Here is a 15,624-nt window from a genome sequence, read left to right as displayed (position 1 = left end):
AACCCGTGTGCGGATGGAAGTGGGGATGGACTTATGCTTTCCCCCACCTCACCCCATTCCCGTTCTCGACCCCGCCCCATCCCATTCCCAATCCTTCTTTAGAGATGGCAGTGGATCGAGGAGAAACAGAGCTCCACCCCGCATCACCCAGTTTGAACCGGGGATGGAGGACATGAAACTGGGATGGAGGCGGGGATGAAGGTTAAAATCAAAACCCGTGCGGGAATGGAGGCAGAGATGGAGGTTAAAAACAAAACTCGTGCGAGAATGAAGGGTAGGATTTTGAGACGGAGCGGGGGGTGGAGACACCCCGCCCCGGTCCACTCCCATTCTATTCGCATCGTAGACCGGGTTCACTTAGATTCCGATATGAAAGCGAAACGAGACGAGACGAATTCCGGTTCAAGAACCGAATCACGGCTATAAATAGAACGGGTCGCGATCCACCGCCATTTCGATCGTCGTTTCGCGGGCAAACAATGGCGAGGGGAAAACAGGAGCCCTCCATCGCTCTCTCCAGAAGCCGAAGCTAAGGAAAGCCCTAGAGGACTACGGTAAGATCATTGTTTCCACCGGCTTCGTTGCAATTGATTTTTAGGGTTTCTCTGATTCGATTGCTTGTTATCTTTCTCTCTGCTTCGGATCGTCTCGGTTCAGGGTGGGACGCGTTGCTGGCGTCGATCGCAACCTTCCATGTGTTCATGGCGCCCTACACCAAGGTCGAAGAGAGCTTCAACGTTCAGGTATCTGCCGTTGGTTGTAATTCTACTCTGCTTTCTTGTTTAGATCGATTTCTGTTGTAGCTTGGGAGTTTATGATTCTCTTTCTGTCACTTGATTGTCGGAAACTTCAGATAATGTGTGTTGCCGGAAGAAACACCAGACGTGTGTGTGTGTGTGTGTGTGTGTGTGTGTGTGTGTGTGTGATCTTTGTAATTTGCAAACTAGAATTGATCAGCTTCTCATTGGTTGCTTGGTGGTGCAAGAATAGTGTATTATTAGAGCTTCAAGAAGGGGGGGAAACTATAGGTGTAACCACAGTGCGGAATGTGTAATTGTTAGTGCAATGTCGTGTAATTGACGTGTTTGGGTTGTGGAATCGCAAAAGGATTTTGCCTTTGACGCATGGATTTTGCATTCCATGAGAAAGAAAGGACACGTCTTCGCTGACATATTCAAATATGCTGAATTGATCATGCTACGATCTGCTACATCCTATCTCTCCCCGTTTCATCGTCTGGCTTAATGAAACGACAAAATTACATTGATGCTTCCATTTCAGATATTGTGGGTAACATAGAAGGGATCTCTGTTTTTGCTCTGGGTAAGGGGGAGGGGAGGTCTTTGGAATTGCCGCTGTGTTATAATATAAACAAATTATATATTGTCATGCACTTACCAGAAGCTGTGATTAGAGAAAGAAGAATGAGCAATGTTGAAGATGTAAACTGTTTTGAGGATGAAGTTCGAAAGGTTTGGTGAAAGATGATAAAAGTAAAGATAGATTTTAGTTTGTGATTTTAGATTTTCTAATACACTTTAATATTTGAAGTAGGGTAGTTTGTTGCAAAGTTGACGTCATTTTATCAGAGTTAAAAAAATGGGTTTTATAAGCCTTTTAGAAATGTGGCATACATACTACATTGGTGGAACACAAGTTTCGCATTGGTCCAATTCTTTCCACCCTAACTTTAATGAACAAAGAAATTAAAAAGATATTGGAATTCTCCTGATAATTATGAATTATGAATAAATTGGATATTCTCTGTCATATGTTTTTTATATTACTTTTTTTCTATAGAGTAAATATATTTTCCAATAAAAAAAAGCCTTAGTAGGCCAAGTTTCACTTGAGCTTGGTCATGAACTTACCCAGATCCATTGATAGGCAAACTGGTCAATTGTTACATTTTGTAGATTTTATGTTACTTCATAAATTGGATTCTTGAATTTGATGTTTTTTTAAAATGAAGCTATTGGAAAAGCCTAATCATGTTCCTGTTTGGAGTTAGAACCCTCTATTGGGTTTGCCAATGATATAATGAAAGAGACCAAGAAGCAGTGTGTAACTAGGGATAATCGATAGGGTGAACATTGAAGAACTTGAGCTATAATAAAATAGAGAAATAGAAACAAGACATTGAGGTAAGATGGTATCCTTATGGAGACTTGTGCTATGTTTGGTTGCATTCAAATGTGATTTGGAATCTCACGCTACGGTTCATACATATTGCTGATCATGCATATTGTTCATACAAATTGCTGATCATGCATATTGCTTTTTATACATGTTATTCATGCATGTTGCTGATCATTCATGTTGTTGATCATACATGTGGTTGTTCATACATGTGGCTGTTCATACATATTGTTATTCGCAATGATGTTGTGACAGCAATGATGCTGTCAGCATGTTTCTGTTCACACTTGTGCTGTGACAGCAAACATGTTGTCAGCTTGTTGTTGTCCACACTTGTGCTGTGAGAGCCAACATGTTGTCCGCATGTTGCTGTACATACTTGTGCAGTGACAGCAAACACGTTGTCAGTGTGTCGCTGTCCACTCGTGTGTAGCGACAGCATATGGTATGCATGTTGCTCATATATGTATGTTGCAACAGCAAGTATGGTATATTGCTGTGTATATATATATATAATGCTGCATACATACATATATATGCATATTGCTGCATGTGCATTGGGGCTGCAGTCAATGCATTTGAAAATATATGCTTTCTATTGAAATTGTGAGATCTGATCGGTTTTGGATATTCATCTAAATCTGAGATGAATAGATGCCGAAACTGGTCGATTTTAAAAGTTGGGTTTTTGGTTAATGTGATAAATTTGATAAGATTGCATTCATTTATTTGCCATAAATATGCATTGATGATTGATCATTGTAAACATAAGTTAGTATATCTGTGTGTGATTTATGTTCCCTAAAATTTTGTAATAACATGAATTATTTATAAGATTGTTTTGTGGTTGTGTGAGAACCACTGATGGGCCTATGGAGGCTAAGAGCATGTGTTGCTCTTCTGTTACTGAAATTGTTTATGCATTGCAAAATGATTTCTAGAATATTGGTTTTCCAAAATTAATTATATTGTTGAATTGATAGGGCAAGGGCTCAAATCTGTGATTGCATGCTGATTTGAATAATTGTTCTTATGTAAAGAACTCTTAATTGATTAAGATGGTAAAAGAGATCAAACAGTGTAATAATGTTTTTCCTTGATGTCCCTTTAACAGTATGAGAATCTTAGATGACGGTCGTGAGGGACATGAGGATACTAAAACACAATGTGCATTTGTTGTCCTTAAGAACCCTATGTGAGGTTCATGTTCCCGACCGCGGTTATAAGGAACTTTCAGCCACTTTGCTTGGGGGTATTATTGTTGATTCGACTGAAGTTATTAGTATATCAAGAAAGTGACATCAATAGATGTTGATGTCCTTGATGTCCCGACATTAGGTGTTGATGCCTAATGTTTCAATTGATGGTGTTGATGTTAGATATCGGTCGGGAAACAAGTGTGGAACCTAGTAATTAAAATACAAATTGTGTGTTAAGCTATGACTGAGAATTACTTTGAATCTCAAGAATTTTACTTGTTTTGAGTATCCGCGGGTTTGTAAGAAAAGTTGGAATTAAATATGTGCCTCTAATAAGGACATAAATAACTTAAAAAGTTATTCATGCATATGCATAGCTTCATGCATATGCATAGCTTCATGCATCATTTAGTATTAGTTTCATGCATTGCTGAATATTTGATTTAGCATGAAATTGTTAAATGCTTGCTTGAACTGCTTGAATGGTAAGTTAGTTCTGATGAATTATTGCCTGTGATTTTTTCTTAAATTTGTGCATGATTTAATTTGTGTTATTTACTTATTGTTGGATTTTGTTAGAGGAATTCGTACGAAGACTTCGTTCTTACGGAGGCTTAGTGATGAGAGAGACTGGCTGGGTGGAGGACTCGAGGTTTATGACTTGGTGGCTCGGGTTCTGATGAGCATGGGATGGAGTAGAGTTGATTTTTTAATTTTGAACTTTCTTGACTTATTTGATTAAATAAATGAAATTCAATTCATAGTTGTAAATTGACTATGTTTGGAATGGTTGATAGAATGGGAATATTAAATTTGTAATACGCCTGTGGTCCTTGGGAGGTTTTCCACAATTATTTTAAAAAATAAAAAATTTGCATTTTTTGAGGGTAAATTTGGGGTTGTTACATATAATCAGGTAAATCTTGTACAATCATCTATGAAGGTAATAAAATACGATGATCCTCCTTTTGGCAAAACAGGTGAAAGACTTCATACATCAGAATACACTAGATCAATAAGACTTTTTGATTCCCTATCACTAGACTCTAATGGCAAGGCATAACCCTTTGCCAAACTACACTCTCATAATCTTTAACATGATTTGACACAACTAATTTAGGCTCACAAAAACTTTATGAAAACACCAACTTTTGCAACCTAGAGCTAAAAATATGACTAGCTGTGGTGTTACAAAACAGACTCGTCTATAACAAAAGCTCTCAATCTGATCCCAAGTTTCTTTTGCTCACTCATATCAATCCAGTCCAAGTAGTATAAATATCATTTTTTATGGTCAATCTCAATCTTCTTCCCTGACAACTAATCCTATACCATACATCTAAAATGAGAGAAGGTAATATTACAATTTGGTAATTTGACGAACAAAAATAAGATTCATAGCAAGGGATGGGACATGGTAAACTTGAGAAAGATTTATCTTACTACCGGGATAAGAATCAAAAGTAATGGAACCTACTTTTGAGACAGACATAAAAGAACCATCTACAGTGTAAAAACACCATTGCAAGGCTAACGGTTGGTTAGAATAGGCTCATGGGATGTCATATGACATGAAACCTCTGAGTCTATTAACCAACCAAAGAAACAACCTGAGATACTTGGGAAAGTATTACCAGAGGAAGATGCAGATATAGCAGAGGAAAGGGCTACGACTTATTGGACAAGAAGTTGCAATTATTGAATCTGTTGCATTTGTTGTTGCACTTTTTCCAACAATTGAAGCTTACCACCACCTAACGATTTCAAAGATCTTGTTGTTGAAAGACCAACAAACCGAGTGTCAATGTCAGAGTGATCATCCTTGGGCTTTATACCGTCACCATCAGAAGATGCTGCATAAACTCTACCTTTCTTTTTCTGGAGAATTGGACAATAATTTTTCATATGACCAAAATTCTTACAGTAGTGACATTGAATAGAGATCATGTCACCTCTCCCTTCAAAACTCAAATCACCTCTTTTCTCAGCTCTTCCACCACCTCTGTCACCAAATCTGCCACCTAGTTGGTGAGAAACTCTCATGACATTGTCACCAAATGAATAGGTTCTAAGAAACCTTTGTAATGAAACACTAGTACAAAGAACAATGTCACAAAATGACTATAACGCATGCACAAGCACATAAACAAGAAGCCACTAATGGGCAAAATACAATATAGGCCACAAAGGGCTAGGCACCAAACACACACAATGTGAGAGAGAGAGAGAGCTTGAAATATAAAAAATAATATATTGAAATGCTATGAAAAAGCATTGGAGAGAAGTGGGGGCAAAAGCCCCTTTTATACACTTTATGGGACTAAGGGGAGCTCCCCAACGGTCATATTTGTGACCGTTGGGGAGCTCTCAACGACTCTCTATAGGTTGGACCCTCCTTCCCCTTCACAAATGAAAAGTAACAAAAAGAAAGAAAAATAAAAAGACTAAATTGCCTCTAATGGGCATTACAAAAGATAATAGAGAAATAATATATATATATATGGTATACATATTTTAACAACCTCGTCTTGGTCTCTTCTGCAATCAACTCTGCTATGACTCTGCTGACAGATAGAAAGTGAGAACGATGCAAAATGACACTCCTTGTTCTATCAAAATCTGGTTTGAGCGCCATAAGAAACTCAATAACTCTATTAGTTTCTCTATACTAGTCAATGTTAAATTATGTATATATAAATATATATATATATATACATATACTTATATATATATACATTCGTATATATATATATAAGTATATATACGTATATATGTATATATACATAATTATATAGCTTTTTCCTGTTTTGTATAAACCAAAAACCCGATAGGGGTGTTTTGGTAATTCCATATGTACTTTTTTGTTTTTTACTTTTCTTTCTTTTTTCCCCTTTTTCTTTTTCCTTTTTTATTTTCTGTTTTTGCTTTTTGGAACCATAAAGGGGCCCCACCCATCTAGTTGTTGGGGCCCCAACAGTCATATTTATGACCGTTGGGGCTCCCAACGACTAGAAGGGAGCCCCCTTTATGGTCCTTCTAAAGTGCTCTCCTCCTCTATAAAAATAGGAGGTTCCCCCTTGTAATTGTATGGGTTTTTCACCCTTCTCTTCTTTTCTTCAATAACATCCAACTTATGACTTTAAGTCATTTTCTATTTTTGAGAGTTTTGTGTGTGCATTTGGTGTTTGTGTTCTTGGCTCTAGTGGTCACTCTTTAAGAGTACCTTTTTGCTCTATTGGTGCTTCCGCCTATTTCATTACATGGTATCAGAGCTCGGTTGGTGATTGGGCTTTTCTTTTGTCATCTTGGAACGCGTGCCTCTCAAAGTTTTGAAGGAAGAAAGTATACTTGGTGCCGATGGAATGTGACTCTAAAGTGGAGCTTTCTTTTAAGCTAAATGGGTCCAACTATCTCATGTGGGCCTCCGCTATGGAAAATCATCTAAGAGGTAAGAAACTTTGGGGTTTTGTTATGGGAACTACTCCCGAACCCTCTCTTGTTCTCACCAAAATTGAAAATGAGGTTGAAAAAGCTTTAGATGGCGATGAGCGCATCAAAGCCATTAATGAACATCAATCCAAAATTGAGGATTGGGAAAGTAACCATGCCAAAATTTTGGCATGGTTTATGAACAATGTAGACCTTAAAAATTGTGCTAATATTGCCAAATTTAGAAGGGCCAATGAGACTTGGTTCTTCCTTAAGGGTATGTATACCCAAAAGGATCTTGCTCGACAATTTTTTTGTCAAGAAAAAATCTGTTCCACCAAACAAATGGATATGAGTGTCCGGGACTATTTTAGCTCTCTAACCCCTCTTTGGGATGAGCTTGTCCTTCTTGAGCCTAAATGGGTTGCTCCACAAGATATTGAGCTAAGAAGGGAACAAATTGAAAAGGAGCACTTCTTTCAATTCCTTCATGGACTTCGCCCGGAATTTGAACAAGTAAGGGCATCTCTTCTCCATAGAAGCAAAGCCCTACCTATTGAAGATGCCCTTGCCGAGATATGTCAAGAAGAAACTCGACTTTGCTTGAGCATTAAGAGTGATGAAGTTTTGGCCGTTACTAGGCCCGGATCGAATGTTAAAGCATATAGGCCTCCCCACTTTAACAAAAATAACTATGGACCTAGAAAGGGAATTATATGTCATTATTGTAATGAACCGGGGCTCATTAGACCGGTTTGTTCAAAGCTTAAAGGAAAGGTTGCCGCGGTTGGAGAAAATTCTCCAAAGAAAGAAGAAAGTCCCAAAGAAGGAGATATCAAAGAAACTCTTAATCATATCTCCGAAGTTCTCCAACACCTTCTCAAGTCTCCTCCTTCAACATCCGGAGCCGCCATCGCCTACTCTTCATCACCTCCAGGTATGTGGATACTAGACTCTGGTGCTTCGTTTCACATGACATCTCATAAAAACTCTCTTTCAAATGTTTTTTCCGAACCCATGTCCTCCTATGTTTCAACGGTCGATGGAACATCATTAAGAATTGAAAGTATTGGAACACTTGACTTCAAAAATTCTCAAAACTTTTTCGTTCCTAAAGTAAGAATCGTTTCAAAAATTAATTTAAATCTTTTTTCCGTTTCCCAAATCACCGATCATGGATGCCAAGTCTCTTTCTCACCTAAAGATTGCACCGTGCAGGATCTCTAGTCAGGGAAGCTGATTGGGCAAGGCCATAGAAGGGGTGATATCTATTTTATGGATTTTTTGACGCTTCCATCTAAGTCATCTTGCAATCTTGTAAAAGACAAAAGTATTTGAATTTGGCATGAGAGACTTGGTCATCCAAATTTTGTAAAAATGTCTCTTTTTCCTTTTTTGAACAATACTTGTAAAGACAATCACATGACTTGTAAAGATTGCATTTTTGGGAAATCTAAAGCTACTCCATTTTCTCAAAGAAGTTACTTTACCACTCGGCCATTTGAACTTATTCATTCCGATGTGTGGGGACCCTTTCCCATTTTGTCTAAAGGAGTTTTTTCATATTATGTGGTCTTTATTGATGACTTCACTCGATTTACATGGATATACTTCCTAAGTCGCAAATCCGAAGTCTTCTCCTTCTTTAAAGAATTTCATGCAATGGTTAAAAATCAATTTTTGCGAAATCTATCTATTCTTAGGTCCGATTCGGGAGGTGAATATATGTCTAATGATTTTCAAAGCTACTTAAAAGAAAGTGGAATTTGTCATCAACGTTCTTGTCCCAATACTCCGCAACAAAATGGTCTTGCGGAAAGAAAGCATAGGCACATAATAGAAACTACAAGAACATTATTGATTTCAAAAAATATCCCAAAATCCTTTTGGGCCGAAGCGGTTCTAACCTCAACATATCTCATCAATAGAATCCCTTCGTCCTCTTTGAAAAATCTTTCTCCATTTGAAAAACTTTACAATATGTCTCCCAATTATAAAAGAGTAAGAATTTTTTGATGTAAATGTTTTGTTTTAACTCGCAAAAATGATAAACTCTCTCCTAGGGCTATTGAATGTATATTCTTAGGATATGGCGAAAAACAAAAAGGATATCGATGTTTTGACATGCTTAAGAATAAACTTTATATCTCAAAAGATGTCACATTCCTCGAAGAAGAAAATGGTTTTTCGCACCAACCAAATGAAAATATTGACTATTCCTTTTTATTTGACTTGTTACCTCAAGAAAACATCATAGATGATCATGTTGATCCTAGTGAACCTCTTAATGAAAATCTTGTTGAACATCCAAGTAATGATCAAAACTTAGAAGAAAATGCTTCAAGACAAATACAAGTCTACTCTAGAAGGAATGAAAGAAATCCTCCTTGTGCCCTTGAAAGATTTTCTCAAAGTGAGTCAATAGAAGAGACCTCTCAAAGAAGATCAAATCATGTTCCTAAGATACCAAATAGATTTGTCTCTTATGACTCTTTTTCTCTTAACTTTCGAGCATGCTTACTTGCTCTTCACTCCTTTCATGAACCATCTCATTACAATGATGCTAAACAATATGCTCATTGAAATGAAGCCATGGAACTTGAACTTAATGCCCTTAAAAGGGCGCAAACTTGGGAAATCATTGATCCTCCCAATGGCAAGAAACTCATTGGATGTAGATGGGTGTTTAAAGTAAAAACTAAGAGTGATGGTTCATTAGAAAGATATAAGGCTAGATTGGTAGCCAAAGGATATGCTCAAGAGTATGGGGTAGATTATGATGAAACTTTTGCCCCAGTTGCTCGAATGACTAGTGTTTGAGCCCTTATTGCCATAGCTTCTGTTAAAAAATGGCCAATCTTTCAACTTGATGTTAAAAATGCATTCTTGAATGGTAATTTAAATGAAGAAGTTTATATGGAACCGCCTCCAGGTATGAATTTAAATGGAAAAATTTTTAAATTAAAAAAGGCTTTATATGGACTTAAGCAAGCTCCTAAAGCTTGGTATGACAGATTTAGTAATGTATTAATCAATTTAGGTTTTTCTTCTTGCTATACTCACACTGCTCTTTTTGTCAAAAGGACAGGTGACTCCATTATTATGCTTCTGCTATATGTTGATGATATGATCATCACTGGGAATGACAAAAAGGGAGTAAATGATGTTAAGACTATATTAAAAGATACTTTTGATATGTCTGACCTTGGTTATTTGAGATATTTTTTAGGAATTGAAGTGGCTTATTCAGCGCGTGGGTACATCTTATCTCAAATGAAGTTAGCTGCAGAAATTTGTTCCAAATCCGGAATATCTGATGAAAAGAAAGTAGAAACTCCTGAAGTTATCAATGCGAAACTAAGACTTGAAGATGGTGTTCTTCTTGAAGATCCAACCCCCTACCATCAATTAATTGGATCCCTCACCTATCTATCCATCACACGTCCAGACATAGCTCATGCGGTTCATGCAGCGAGCCAATTTCAGCACGCTCCTACTACGGTTCATATGGCGGTCGTAATGAGAATTGTGTGATATATCAAAAATACCATCTCCAAGGGACTCTTCTTATCCTCTTCCTCATCTCTTGAATTGACTGCTTTTACTGATGCTGACTGAGGAGGAAATTCCAATGATCGGATCTCAATTACGGGTCTTTGCATTTTTTTAGGTGAATCTCTCATCTCGTGGAGATGCAAGAAGCAGCAGAAGGTCTCCTTATCATCTACTGAAGCTTAATATCGGGCTATGGCAATGACAACTATGGAGATTGTGTGGCTCAGAAGTCTTGGTGACATGGGCGTTTTCATTTCCACTCCCACCAAGCTCTGTTGTGATAACAAGAGTGCGATATACATTGCCAGCAATCACACCTTTCATGAGCGGACCAAGCATATCGAAATGGATTGCCATTATGTTCGAGACGAATACCTCAAAGGAACCATCACATTGCCATATGTCACTTCAGAGTATCAACTAGCTGACTTCTTCACCAAGGCGCTCCCAACTCCACGATTCATGTTTCTTCTTGGCAAACTTTTGGTCTTCTCCCCGTAAAGTTTGAGGGGGCATGTTAAATTATGTATATATAAATATATATATACATATACTTATATATATATACATTCGTATATATATAAGTATATATACGTATATATGTATATATACATAATTATATAGCTTTTTCCTGTTTTGTATAAACCAAAAACCCGATAGGGGTGTTTTGGTAATTCCATATGTACTTTTTTGTTTTTTACTTTTCTTTCTTTTTTCCCCTTTTTGTTTTTCCTTTTTTATTTTCTGTTTTTGCTTTTTGGAACCATAAAGGGGCCCCACCCATCTAGTCGTTGGGGCCCCAACAGTCATATTTATGACCGTTGGGGCTCCCAATGACTAGAAGGGAGCCCCCTTTATGGTCCTTCTAAAGTTCTCTCCTCCTCTGTAAAAAGAGGAGGTTCCCCCTTGTAATTGTATGGGTTTTTCACCCTTCTCTTCTTTTCTTCAATGACATCCAACTTATGACTTTAAGTCATTTTCTATTTTTGAGAGTTTTGTGTGTGCATTTGGTGTTTGTGTTCTTGGCTCTAGTGGTCACTCTTTAAGAGTGCCTTTTTGCTCTATTGGTGCTTCCGCCTATTTCATTACAGTCAAGAAGTCCTAAACAAGTTTGACATAAGGTACACGACTCACACTTCATACATTTTTCACATTTTTTTGACCCTTTATAAGTGTAAGAGCATCCTAAATTCTTTGCATATTCAAATAAAATTCTTTAATTGACTTAATTTCTTGGCGCATAGTTCTCAATTCTTGAGTGAGCTGATAGTGTCTTGCCCAATTCTTTTACTTGTATACTTGTATGAGGTATGCCCAAACTTCTTTAGCCTTCTGAAACTCAGAGAGATTCATAGCTATTCTCTGCTCTACTAAAACCAGAATCCACGCCTTGACCCTTGTATCATTTATAGCCCATTCATATATTGCTTTGTCAAAGTCAGCACCGGTGGTCCTGGGTTTCACCTTCGAGCCATCCAAGTACCCTCCAAGTCTTTTTCCTACTATTAATGTAGTCATAAAGTCTGCCCAATAAGTATAGTTTGTCTTGTCAAGTTTCACGGGAACAATTTGTATGCCTTCTTTCTCCATACCTCACCAATCCCAAACTTCAAGAAGCAAAAACTGTGCACAACCACCATAATAGGAACAACAAAAACACAACAACAAACCAAGTATGCTTAATGAAAATCAAGCTAACATGCCACAATAGTCAACTATGTTGAACAAAGGTCAATGATACTCATAAGAACACTAACCGAGTCACAATGATCAGATTCAACAAATCTGGTGAACTGGAAACTCTATATCCAGAAAAGCTTACAAAACAACAAACACTCAAATCACCAAAATGAGTGCAAATACGCTGGAGTCACACTACACAACATATGCAAAACTAAGAGTTCCAAAACTCCACAATATAAGGCTAATCAGGTCACCCGATGGCATCAAACAACAAGAAATAGGCTATTGTCCCCTAGTAGCCTTAGGAAGACTTCACAAAATTCATAAACTAGCCCATTTCTGCGCCCAAGCTAATCACCAACAGATTCTTCACTCAAATACGATCCAATTAGAACTGATTTGCACTAGAAAAACCCCAAAATCCAAACAGATTCACCGTTCTTTAAATCTGGACAGATTTTCTTCTCTTAACAGAAAAACTATTGAATAATCCACAGAAAAATAAGCCAAAGCTGCAAATTGAGTGAGGATTGATTCAACAGTATTCTTAAAATGAACCCTTATTAAACCCCTAAAGCAAACCTCACAAAATCAGACAACCCACAGTCGTTCTCCTCTTGGATGATGTCACTTGGCACGCAGTTTGATACAAGAACAAAGCCACCAATCCTCTTTGATGCCTCTCCTCTGATTATTCTCGGGCTCTGATACCATATGGAATCGTAATGGGATCGAAAAGAGAAGGAGAATCAGAAAAGGGAAGAACGAAATAGGAACTTCATTCTTGTTTACAAAAGAAGAGTATTCATTATCGTGGGGGTCGACCCCTCTATATACATTCCAAGGCTATGTACATAATAAGGTAAAAAATGCCCCTAGTATAAATGCTATGTACAAATGAATGCTACTTAAAAAGGGGCAGTACACAAATGGTAATACACTATATTATATCTCTTAACATGGGAAAGGGAAAAGTTGACCTTGGGGCTCAAAAGAGATGGGAAGAAAAATCCTAAATTCAATTGCGCTGAAAGAATCTTAGAGCTAGGGTTAGTAAACCAGCCAAACAAACCAAACTTGAAGTGTTCAAGTTTGGCTCATTCTTGTGAGGCAAGTGGAACTCGAGCTGATGACAAGCCCGAGCTACCTCATTTATAAGTGAGATACATTGTTTCATACTTGGAAGCAGTAAAATTTGAACTTCTGGACCTATTGAGCCAAGCTCAAACTGGCTTGTTTACCCAAAAAAGGCATTGCTTTAAAGCTGGAAATAATGGGATTGGAACTTTAAACCTGTTGCTTGCAAGCCAAACACTTCAACCACTTATTCTACACTACAATATATAATTATAAATTAATTTTAAAATATATTCATTACTGCTTAACGAGCCTATATGAGCCCAGCTGGGCCGAACACCTCTTTATGAGCCAAGCACGGGACAAGCTGCATGTGGCTCATCTTGTTTCCTAGCCCTACTTGGAGCTCTAGGGAGGGAGATTATAATATGTTATTTATCTTAAATAATGCAATAAGGAAGTCTGGATGCTTCTTTGTGATTACTCACATGTTTGTGTGTGTGTGTCTGCATGCATAATGTATGTGTGTGTGCATGTGCATGTGCAAGATGGAAACTTTGGTAATTTAGATTATTGTTCTAATTGAGCTTATCACTCATCAATAAGAAGATTGTGCAATCTGATTTTAGTTGGGAGTGTCAGTGCTCACTCTTTATTCTAGTTTCTTGCCATTTGTTGTTTTCTTAACATTATGTAAATATGCAACTTATGAATTAAGGTTGACCTTTTTAGTTTATGAGCTTCCAAGTGGATTACGCTTGTGCCTGTTTCAGCGGATGGTGACTCTACTGCAGTGGTGGATCGCTTGGTTCATATTGACTCATTTGCAGCAATGAACGGAATTTCCCGCTTTTGTGAGAATAAGTTTCCGTGGAGGTGCGTCACTTGTTTCTAAGTATTGTGTCCTTTGTGCTTCAAATTCATTTAGAGTGAGATTATCTTCTGTAAATTGCTGTGTGATGATATGTCTGATTTATTGGTAACGGTGCTGGGGGTCAAAGCGGAGGAGATTCACTCTTAAGTTTTGAATGACAGCATTTCCTTATGTAGGAATTACTGGAGCATTGTCATCAAAATCTTTGTTGACACAACTTTTTGAGATTACAAAAGAATGGATATGGCATCTAGGCCATTGGATAAATGTAGCTTCCTATGACTGGTGTTTCCTAATATTGCTCAATGTTATGGCATTAGTCAATTGAGGCAGACTACCACTTTTGACATTTGCATAATCGTCAAGACCTCACAATCTGTAGATTTACATCAGCTCTGATTTCTCCATTATATTTATTGGCTTATAAGAACTGCTGTTGGATTTCCAAATATAATTATAGAAGCTTATTTATAAATTTCTATAGCTTTCTGGATCATTCCTCTTTTGTTGCAAAAGCATAAATTCGCCTTCTTTCGGCTACTATTGGTCTACTTGCTTCAAAGGCTTAAGCTCTTGTAGGTAAAGAAGCCTAGACCTCTTACTTAAAGAGGTCTAAGTCTCTACATGAAGCCTAAGCCTGGTTACTTTGGAAGTTTTCTTTCACTGAAAATTAAAGTCCTTAGGCAGATTAAAAACCTCATTTTAAGCACAAATTTGAGAGAATAAGAAAAATAAAATTGCTTTATACTCTATTTCATTAAATAACTATTGCAATCACTAATAACTGCCATCCTGTAAGAGAATAAGCTATGTAGCTACAGTACAATAACTAGAGTGAAAGGGAATAAGAAAAAAAATCTAATAGTTATCAACTTCATATCAATAACTGTCAAATGGCAAAGGGTGTAATTCTTGGCATTTTCACGATGATTATATAAAACTTGTAGCTGAGGCTGGGAAACAAGCTGAGCTGCTTGTGGCTCAGCTCGTAAAAAGCTTGCTCAAACTTGTGAAATGAGAGCAGATCAGGTGATCTGTCAAATCACTTTAAGAAGGTGATTTGACATCTTCACCGTCCATTGCTTCATCCCACAAGGACCTCATGGTCACTTGTGTACATTGTGGATGGTGAGGATGCCAAATCACTTTTCTAAAAGTGATTTGGCAGATCACTTGATCTACTCTCTTGTAAAATAGGTGATCTCATGCATAAATTCTGCATTTTATATACATATTTTTATGCATGATCCATTGGAAAAATGAATTAAAACCCATTCTTGTCAGCGTTTTTCAATATACTGTTTTAAAATCAAAATAAAGGTAAAATCGTCAATTTCAAACCTTCCCTGCGTTTTTACAGGGTTTTAATTAGTTTAGGATTTCTCAATTCATAGTTTAAGTAGTTTAGGAGTTTTAATTATTGTTCTAATTAGTTTAGGATTGATTATTTTTGGAAATATATTTTTTAGAAGTGTAGTTTTGAAATTTTCAAAAATTAGTTGGTGTTTTTTTTAAAAAAATCGTTTTCACCCTGATTTTTTTAGTATAATATATATTTTTCAAGTCAGAGGGGGCGTCCTTCCTTTGGAAAAAATGCAGGTGCTCTTCTCTCCCTCTCCTCTTCGTTTCTTCCCTATTTGCTTCGTTCGATCATCGGTTCTCCCTCTT

At 37.2% G+C, this 15,624-nt stretch overlaps 1 long non-coding RNA gene across 1 annotated transcript; it reads left to right on the top strand.

Annotated features, from left to right (window-relative positions):
* Window positions 1-225: 225 nt before the first annotated feature.
* On the top strand, window positions 226-14,289 carry LOC149813547 (uncharacterized). The gene is made up of 4 exons (XR_016428220.1): window positions 226-243; window positions 431-554; window positions 658-743; window positions 13,856-14,289. It is a non-coding gene; the product is annotated as an uncharacterized LOC149813547 (long non-coding RNA).
* The last annotated feature ends 1,335 nt before the right edge of the window (window positions 14,290-15,624 follow it).

The sequence above is a fragment of the Nuphar pumila genome, chromosome 16 (assembly GCF_984573655.1).
Source record: "Nuphar pumila chromosome 16, dmNupPumi1.hap1.1, whole genome shotgun sequence".
In the NCBI taxonomy this organism is placed as follows: Eukaryota; Viridiplantae; Streptophyta; class Magnoliopsida; order Nymphaeales; family Nymphaeaceae; genus Nuphar; species Nuphar pumila.
This window is presented reverse-complemented; position numbering and strand designations above follow the sequence as displayed.